At 50.0% G+C, this 10,370-nt stretch overlaps 1 long non-coding RNA gene across 1 annotated transcript; it reads left to right on the top strand.

The window, feature by feature from the left end:
* The first annotated feature begins 6,607 nt into the window (after positions 1–6,607).
* Positions 6,608–10,128, top strand: LOC147914186 (uncharacterized). Its single transcript, XR_015555552.1, has 2 exons — positions 6,608–6,682; positions 9,784–10,128. It is a non-coding gene; the product is annotated as an uncharacterized LOC147914186 (long non-coding RNA).
* The last annotated feature ends 242 nt before the right edge of the window (positions 10,129–10,370 follow it).

The following is a 10,370-nucleotide window of genomic DNA, read 5'->3' as shown; positions in this document are numbered from 1 at the left end:
CAGCAAGACTAGGGTCAGACAGGCCTGAGTTCAAGTCCCGCCTGCTAGCTGGGTGACTCAGCTCTTCTCTGCCTCAGTTTCCTTATTTGTAGAAGGAGGATAATGGCATCTATTTAGAGCATGGTGGTGAGGGTGAAGTGAGAGAATCCATGTAAGTTATTTCTCTTACGTGCTTGCTTCTCGAAGTGTGCTGCAGAGACCTGCAGCGTTAGCTTCCCCTGGGAGCGGCACGAACCGCAGAGTCTCGGGCCTCACCCAGCACCTGCATTTAAACAAGATCACTGGTGATTCCTATGCATATAGAAGCTTGAAACGTGCTGCCTTTATACCCTCTTCCTCCTTTCACGTTCAGCCCATTACATTTTTGAGGGTATTGGGTTTTCTGTGGTCCCTTTCCTCCAATTTCTAAGGATTTTCCCTCTGCCCACATGAAACAATACTCAAAACACAGAGCATCGGGGAAAGCAGTTTCCTGTTGCTCCAAGGAGCCTGACCTCGCTCAGGAGTATTAAGGCTGGATTCCCTCCTTCCGTCTGCCCCCACCTGCCCAAAACCTAATAAGTCACCATCGCTTTGTGCATCTATTAATATTTATTAACATTTGTGAAGACATAGCCTTTTGGCAACTTAGATCCTGAAGGAAGTAAATTATATTAAAAACTTAAAAGTTAATACCTTAGAGACAGGCACCTCCACACCCTAAGGATTCCTGGTATAAGGGGGAATGTTTATCGATCCTGACTGACTCTATTCATAGAAGACTCGCCCTAAACTGTTCGGGGAAAAATTGAGAACAAGAGAGTGCTCCAGAGGGATAAGTTTGGGAGGGTCGGGGTGGAGGGGGTCCAGATGGGGACGCGTGTGTGTAACCTGATAATTGCTTCGCGCCATAGCAATTCGCGCCATAAAATGTAACTGTTTAAATGTTTTAAATTAGCCAATCATGTAAGACCGCGCCAACCTTTTCCCGCTTTATGCTTCCGAATCCTATAAAAGAGCTTGCCCCTTAAGGTTCGGGTCGACCCTCTGTCTCCTGCGAGAGATACGTGTCGACCCGGAGCTCCGCTAATTAAAACCTCGTGCATTTGCATCAAGCTCGGTCTCCTGTGTCTGTGGGTCCGCGCCTTTCCCGAGACTGGAGTTGGATTTCCTTTTGGAATCCTACATTTGGGGGCTCGTCCGGGATCTGCGCGGTCACCCCAGACTCAAGACCCCTTGGAGGTAAGCCTGAGTGACTGGGTGTGCGAGTGTGTGCGGCGCCGAAGCATTGCTTTGGTCTCGGTATCTGGGCAGCCGCCGCTGGCCGAGAGGGCCCAGCGGCTGCAGTGGCAGACGTGCTGGGAACTGCAGGCTGCAACCCTGGGGGACGCCCCAAGGGACAAGGGGAGTCAGGAAAGCCTGACTACCCCCTTTCAGGTAGAAAAAGAAACGGCACTCTTTTTCCCAGGGAGGACACGAAAACCCCTCCCGTCTGAAACCGCCTTCGGTTGGCTTGTACAGACACCAACCGGGCAAAGTTGTTTTTGTCTTGCTGTGTTTTTGATGTTCATTGTTCTGTTTTTGTTCGTTACGTGGACCTCATTTGACGGGATGGGACAGACTATGACGACCCCCCTCTCTTTGACCTTAGACCACTGGACTGAAGTGAGAGCGAGAGCGCACGATTTGTCGGTAGAAATAAAAAAAGGGCGTTGGCAGACTTTTTGCACCTCTGAGTGGCCCTCCCTCAATGTGGGTTGGCCCCCTGAGGGGACGTTTAATCTAACTGTTATCCTCGCGGTGAGGGCTATTGTTTTCCAGGAGAAACCGGGGTCCCATCCTGACCAACGACCATATATTACAGTGTGGCAGGATCTGGTGCAGAACCCACTCCCGTGGGTTAAGCCATGGGTAAAAGCAGAAAAACTAAGCCCCCGAGTCCTGGCGCTGCAGGATGCGGAGACACGGCAAAAATCGAAATCAACTCGAACAGCGGAGTCGGAGACCCCTTCGGCCCCCCCCGGGGTCTACCCTGAGATTGAGCCTCCTCCCGAATGGCCCCCTTTCTCGCCTCCCCCTTACCCCTCCCCCGCTCCAGGATCGCAATCAGGACGGAGGGCGACTGGCTCGGGTCCCTCCGCTGGAACCCGAAGCCGCCATGAGCCACTCCGGACGGGCCTGATACCACGGTGGCGCTCCGCTAAGAGAGTATGGAGCTCCTGCGGGCCCAACCAGCTGTCACCCCTCCAGTACTGGCCTTTCTCTTCCTCAGACCTGTATAACTGGAAAAATAACCATCCCCTTTTCAGAAAACCCGCCGGATTAACCGCCCTGATAGAGTCCCTAATGTTTTCCCATCAGCCCACTTGGGATGACTGTCAACAGCTCTTACAGGCACTCTTCACCACGGAGGAGAGAGAAAGAATCACACAGGAAGCAAGAAAGAATATCCGAGGCACCAACGGGCAGCCGGCAACGATAGCTGAGGCGGAAGAAGGGTTTCCGCACAACCGACCCAACTGGGACTATAACACGGCTGAAGGTAGGGGGTCGCTGTCCGCTACCGCCGGGCTCTAGTGGCGGGTCTCCGGGGAGCCGCAAGGCGGCCCACCAATTTGGCTAAGGTAAGAGAGAATCAGCAAGGACCCACTGAACCCCTCCGCTTTTTCTAGAACGATTGATGGAGGCTTACCGCAGGTACACGCCTTTGATCCGTCCTCGGAAGGGCAGAAGGCCTCTGTCATTATGGCCTTTATTGGACAGTCAGCCCCAGATATAAAGAGGAGATTACAAAGGCTAGAGGGGCTGCAAGACTACGACCTGCGGGACGTAATAAAGGAGGCTGAAAAGGTGTATCATAAAAGGGAGAGTGAAGAGGAAAAGCGCCACAGAGAGAAGGGAGGCTGAGGAGAGGGAAGACAGGAGAGACAGGAGACGAGAAAAAACTAACTAAAATACTGGCCGCAGTGATAAAAGCGACAGGGCCAGATCACAGACAGTCAGGGAACCTGGGCAACGCCCACGACCAGGCTCACGCAGACGGCAACCCTTGGACAAGGACCAATGTGCCTATTGTAAGGAGAGAGGACACTGGGCAAGGGAATGCCCCAAGAAAAGGGCCACACCCAAGGTGTTGTCTTTAGGAGAGGACGAAGAATAGCGGGACGGGGCTCGGGCCCCCTCCCGAGCCTAGGGTAACCCTAACTGTTGAGGGGACCCCTATGAGTTTTCTGATTGATACTGGGGCTGAATATTCAGTACTGAAGCAACCTTTGGGGAAATTAAAAACTAAAAAGACTCTGGTTGTTGGAGCCACTGGGCAGAAACAATACTCATGGACTACTTCCCGGACAGTGGACTTGGGGAAAGGAAGGGGGTCCCATTCCTTCCTAGTGATTCCTGAATGCCCGCCCCCGTTGCTAGGTCGAGACCTTTTAACCAAACTGAAAGCTCAAATAGATTTTGCTCAACCTCGGCCTACAGTATCCTGGTCCGCACCTACCACCATGATATTGGCCCTGGAGCTAGAGGAAGAATATCGGCTCCATCAGCAGCCTAAGCCTAGAGCTCGGCTCAATACCGATAAGTGGCTGATCGAATTTCCAACGGCATGGGCTGAAACCGGGGGACTAGGGACGGCTACGAGAATTCCCCCAGTCGTGATAGATCTTAAGGCCGGAGCCCTCCCGATAAGGGTGCGTCAATACCCAATAAGCAAAGAGGCCAGAGAAGGAATCCGCCCCCATATCCAGAGGCTGCTCCAACAAGGAATCCTGGTTCCTTGCCAGTCTCCTTGGAACACCCCCCTCCTGCCTGTAAAAAAGCCTGGAACTAATGATTATAGGCCGGTCCAGGATTTGAGAGAAGTAAATAAGAGAGTGCAGGATTTACACCCTACCGTGCCAAACCCATATAACCTACTCAGCTCCCTCCCCCCATCACGAAAATGGTACACTGTCTTGGACCTGAAAGATGCATTCTTCTGTCTACGGCTTCACCCAAAAAGCCAATTACTTTTTGCTTTCGAGTGGCGCGACCCTGATATGGGGATCGTTGGACAACTGACTTGGACAAGACTACCTCAAGGTTTTAAAAACTCCCCTACCCTGTTTGATGAAGCCCTCCACAGGGACTTGACTGATTATAGGGTTAAAAACCCTCAAGTGACTCTTTTACAGTATGTAGATGATCTACTGTTGGCGGCGGAAACCCCGGGAGACTGTGAAGAAGGGACCAAGCGCCTCCTGGCCGAGTTGGGTGAGTTGGGATACCGGGCGTCGAAAAAAAAGGCACAGTTGTGCCAGGAAAAAGTAGTCTACTTAGGCTACACACTAAAGGACGGCCAAAGGTGGTTAACCGATGCACGGAAAAAGACTGTGACCCAGATTCCGGCCCCAACCTCCGCTCGCCAGGTAAGGGAATTCCTGGGGACAGCCGGCTTCTGCCGATTGTGGATCCCTGGGTTTGCTACCCTGGCTGTTCCACTGTACCCATTGACTAAGGAAAGTGGGAACTTTGTCTGGACTCTAGAGCACCAGAAGGCTTTTGAGACTCTAAAACGGGCATTATTAGAGGCACCCGCGTTGGCCCTACCAGATTTGACCAAGCCCTTCACCTTGTATGTAGATGAAAAAAAGGGAATCGCCGGGAGTCCTAACTCAAGCCCTTGGGCCCTGGAAGCGCCCAGTCGCATATCTATCAAAAACTGGATCGCGTAGCCAGTGGATGGCCCTCCTGCTTAAGGGCAATCGCCGCCACTGCCCAGCTGGTAAAAGATGCAGATAAGTTAACTCTGGGCCAACAGATAACCGTAGTAGCCCCCCATGCCTTAGAAAGCATTATCAGACAGCCTCCAGATCGATGGATGACTAACGCCCGGATGACTCACTACCAAAGTCTGCTCCTAACTGAGAGAATTACCTTCGCCCCACCGGCCATCTTAAACCCGGCCACACTACTGCCCGAAGCAGATGATGAAATACCTGTTCACCAATGCGGCGACATCTTGGCATCAGAAACGGGGACCCGACCCGATCTGCCGGATGAGCCATGGGCTGGGGCCCCTAATTGGTACACCGACGGCAGCAGCTTTATGGCAGAAGGTAAGAGGATGGCTGGGGCTGCTGTGGTAGATGGGAAAAGACTCTGTGGGCAAGCAGCTTGCCGGAAGGGACTTCTGCACAAAGGCTGAGCTTATCGCCTGACACAGGCGTTAAGGTTAGCTGAAAATAAGACTGTGAATATATACACGGACAGCAGGTATGCCTTTGCTACTGCCCATGTTCATGGGGCTATTTATAAACAAAGAGGGCTGCTTACCTCGGCCGGAAAAGATATCAAAAATAAAAAAGAGATTCTGGGCCTCCTAGAGGCTATACATTTGCCTAAAAGGTGGCAATCATCCATTGCCCAGGTCATCAGAAAGGCACCGACCCCATAGCTCAAGGGAACCGCTTAGCAGATTTGGAAGCCAAGCGGGCGGCACTAGGACCTATGGTCCTGACTCTCCAGGGAGCTAAGGTCAACAAAACTGTCTCCGGTGGGGAACTAACTAAAGAAGAGAAAGTCCTTTCCGTTGCAGAAGGGCGAGAATATCTATCACATCTACACCGGCTAACCCACTTGAGCCCTCAGAAACTAATTAAAATTATTGAGGCCTCCCCGTACCAGGTACCAGATTTGAGAAAGGCGGCTGAGGAAATTTATAAGGATTGTAGAGCTTGCGCTCTCACAAATGCTGCAGTTACCAAATACCGCACTGGACATAGACTCCGGGGAGATAGGCCCGGAACCTTTTGGAAGATAGACTTTACTGAAATCAAACCGGCCCGGTATGGAAGTAAATATCTTCTAGTATTTGTAGATACCTTCTCGGGATGGGTAGAGGCTTTCCCCACCCGAAAAGAGACTGCCTCTGTAGTAGCCAAGAAGATATTGGAAGAAATCCTCCCGAGATTCGGGATCCCAAAGGTAATTGGATCTGACAACGGTCCTGCATTCGTTGCCCAGGTAAGTCAGGGACTGGCCAGTCAACTGGGGATCAATTGGAAATTACATTGTGCTTATAGACCCCAGAGCTCAGGCCAGGTAGAAAGGATGAATAGAACAATTAAAGAGACCCTAACTAAATTGTCCATAGAGACCGGCGATAGTGACTGGACAGCCCTCCTGCCCTTTGCCCTGTTCCACGCCCGGAACACCCCACAGGGACCCTTAAAACTTACACCCTTTGAAATCCTCTATGGAACCCCTCCCCCTTTGGCACAAATAGGGATACATGACCCTGACATTATACCTTCTATACCTTTGTCAGCCCGCTTGAAAGCACTCGAGGCCGTCAGGCGCGACATCTGGAACCAGCTAAAAGAGGCCTACCAGCCTGGTGATCTGCTCATCCCGCACCAATTCCAGGTTGGGGACTCTGTCCTTGTGAGACGACATCGGACGGGGTCATTAGAGCCACGTTGGAAGGGGCCCTACGTGGTGCTCCTCACTCGCCCACAGCAGTAAAGGGGGACGGTATAACGTCTTGGGTTCACCCCACACACGTAAAGAAGGCACACCAGAATGCAGCAGATCTCTGGAAAGTGGAAAAGCCTGATAACCCTCTTAAGCTGCGTTTGCGTCATGGGAACGGGCGAGCAGGTCGTCCAATTCTAATCCCCACGCTCCTCAACTGCTCACGTGGCAAGTCGTCTCCCAGGTAGGAGAGATAACCTGGTCAATCCAAAAAACTGCTTCCCCTTGCACATGGTGGCCAGACTTACACCCTGACCTTTGTAAACTGGCTATAGGAACCCCGACTGGGATTTCATGGGTCGACGAAGGGGGCAAAACAAGCCGGAGGATGCCACTCCCCATCGCAAGGGTAAACTAAAGGCATACCCCTTTACGTGTGCCCGGTCACCACAGACCTCGTTCAATTGACTCCTGGTGCGGGGGCAAAGAAGACTTCTACTGTAAAAACTGGGGATGTGAAACCAGTGGGACTACTTATTGGGAACCCTCCTCTTCTTGGGATTTAATCAGGGTTAGAGCAAATTATAGCCACCAGATGAGTCGGGCTCAGAATGCAATACCTGGTGCCACCCCTTAACCATTCAGTTCACAGGGAAGGGAAAAACAATTAAAACCTGGATCGGAATGGTCATTCATGGGGAATAAGATTGTACAAAGAACGGTACGATGATGGCCTGACCTTCTCTATTAGATTAAAAATAGAACCCCCCGCCAGCAGACCAATAGGGCCAAACGGGATCCTAGCCGATCAGAGGCCCCCTCTGTCCCAAAAATCCCCCGCCAGCAGACCGATAGGGTTAAATAGCCCCAAACCCCCCCAGGTAAAATCCATAACCCTAAATGGGGCGGTAGATATGGTCACCAGATCTGCTCTGCGACCACCATCTACGCCACCTCCCGCAGTACCTACTGAGCAAAGATGGCACAGACTGTTTAACTTAGTATGGGGAGCTTACTACGCCTTGAATGATTCCAACCCTGAAATGACTGAATCATGCTGGCTATGCCTAGCGGTCAGCCCCCCTTATTATGAAGGAATTGCCACCATGGGGGTCTATAATAACACCCCAGACCACACGACTTGTCTTTGGGGCAAAGAAGGGCGGCTAACCCTAACGGATGTGTCGGGGTGTCGGGGACCGGTTCAGGACTATGCTTAAGAAAAATTCCCCCAGGCTACCAAGCTCTATGTAATAAGATTGAAGTCAGCCTTCCGACTACTCCTGGTCATTTTTTGGTACCAGGACCCAATAGGTGGTGGGCCTGCACCACGGGCCTAACCCCCTGCATCTCAACTAGCGTATTCAATTCGTCACAAGATTTTTGCGTGCTTGTGCAGTTGGTGCCTAGAATTTATTATCATACTGCCAATAGTTTCGAGGATGAATTTGACCAGAGATCCAGATTATGGAAAAGAGAACCAGTATCCCTCACCCTGGCTGTACTCCTGGGACTGGGAGTTGCATGGCGTAGGGACTGGCACTACGGCCTTAGTCACAGGAGAAAGGGGATTAACTGCCTTGAGCAATGCTATAGATGAAGACCTCAGGACTTTAGAACAGTCCATCTCTAAATTAGAAGAGTCCCTCACCTCCCTGTCTGAAGTAGTGCTCCAGAATAGAAGAGGATTAGATCTGCTGTTTTTAAGAGAGGGAGGACTTTGTGCGGCCCTTAAAGAAGACTGCTGTTTCTATGCAGATCACACAGGGGTAGTCCGAGATTCAATGCAAAGATTAAAGAAAAGATTAGACATGAGGCAGCAAAGCAGGGAGGCGCAACAGAGCTGGTTTGAATCCTGGTTCACTAAGTTCCCCTAGATGACGACCTTACTATCCTCCCTAGCAGGACCCTTGCTGATTCTTTGTCTACTTTTGGTCTTCGGACCGTGTGTTTTCAATAGAATTACTGCTTTCATAAGAAAAAGGGTCAATGCAGTGCATGCTATGATGCTCCAACGCCATTACCAAGCTCTCCCACACAATGAGCCACTGATAGTACACACGAAAACTAAGTTCTAAGATTAGAACTAGGGACAAAAGAAGAAGTGGGGAATGAAGGAAGTAAATTATATTAAAAATTTAAAAGTTAATACCTTAGAGACAGGCACCTCCACACCCTAAGGATTCCTGGTATAAGGGGGAACGTTTATCGATCCTGACTGACTCTATTCATAGAAGACTCGCCCTAAACTGTTCGGGAAAAATTGAGAACAAGAGAGTGCTCCAGAGGGATAAGTTTGGGAGGGTCGGGGTGGAGGGGGTCCAGATGGGGACGCGTGTGTGTAACCTGATAATTGCTTCGCGCCATAGCAATTCGCGCCATAAAATGTAACTGTTTAAATGTTTTAAATTAGCCAATCATGTAAGACCGCGCCAACCTTTTCCCGCTTTATGCTTCCGAATCCTATAAAAGAGCTTGCCCCTTAAGGTTCGGGGTCGACCCCTCTGTCTCCTGCGAGAGATACGTGTCGACCCGGAGCTCCGCTTAATTAAAACCTCGTGCATTTGCATCAAGCTCGGTCTCCTGTGTCTGTGGGTCCGCGCCTTCCCGAGACTGGAGTTGGATTTCCTTTTTGGAATCCTACAATCCTATTTTTAAATGTACCTAACGGAGCCCACCATTTAAAGAAACCCCATGGAGAACACTCCTGCAAAGCAAATAATTGCCAACTAATTCCTCCTTCCTACAAAGCTCAATTTTTGCATATTACGATTTCAGAACAAAGCAGGTTGAGCTGTTGGAAGCTTTAGTTCTTAGTTAGCAACATTCAGGATAAAATTTTTTTCGGCGTAGGTGAAATAGGTCTCTTTTCCCAGTCTCGGGGGCATCAGGATCACCTGTGGAGCTTTATAATTTTATATATTTTAAGTTCACAAATCTTAAATGCATGGCTTGATGATATGTACATATGCATACGCCTGTGTAGATAAGACCTGGAACATTTTAGCACCCCTGAGAGCTCCTTTGTGTCCCTTCCCAGTGAATAATATTTCCCCAGATGGTAACCTTTCCCTGATTTCTATGGCATAGATTAACTTTTCCTCTTTTTCAATTTCATGTACTTGATAAATAAATGGCAAGCAATAGGATATATTGGAACGTATGAGGAAGCCATTAGGGGTAAAACTAATTCGGCCTGAGTTTGTTTTTCCAACAGGGCCTGTTGCCTTTAAACATACATTGTGTATCTGCTTTGCCATGTCCCAAAGAGAAGAGTAAATGCCCTTAAGATAAGGATGCAACTTCCCCCACATTGGCTTTTCCTTAAGTATAATTTCTCCCTAGGCTAGGATTTGATTGCTGCACTCATCCTGTGACCACCCAGCTCAAGACAACAGACCTGACCCCAGCCACGACCCAGCTCAAGACAACAGACCTGACCCCAGCCACGACCATCGAGACAGCAGACCTGCTCCCCGCTGTGTCCATCAATAGCTATTCTGACAGGGTGATCTTGTGGCCATTGTAAAAGGGACATTGCAATCATATGTGACACCTGCTCTTTGATGGTATATAACTGCTCTGTGCACCCCACTTCTTCGGTGCCCTTCCTTCCTCAGGGAGGGAAGGCCCCAGGCTATGGTCCTCAAAAGTTGGCTCATAATAAACTCACCCCAATTTTGATTTATAGATTGATTATGGATTCTTTATGTCGACATACTAATGGAATCATACAGTAAGTATTCTTTCATATCTAGCCAGAATCTTGGCTTTAATCAAGATGAAATAGAAAGTCAAACACCAGTGGTTCTTGAACTTGGCCATCGCCAGGATCCCCTTGTGAAAACACAGGGTTGTGAAAACACAGCTGGCTGGGCCCTCAGCGTTCCTGAGTCAGCAGGTCTGGGTGGGGCCCAGGAATCTGCATCTCT

The sequence above is a fragment of the Ceratotherium simum genome, chromosome 21, assembly GCF_057802395.1.
Source record: "Ceratotherium simum simum isolate JZ-2026a chromosome 21, ASM5780239v1, whole genome shotgun sequence".
NCBI lineage: Eukaryota > Metazoa > Chordata > Mammalia > Perissodactyla > Rhinocerotidae > Ceratotherium > Ceratotherium simum.
The sequence above is the reverse complement of the archived record's forward strand: the minus strand, read 5'-3'. Positions and strand labels throughout refer to the sequence as shown.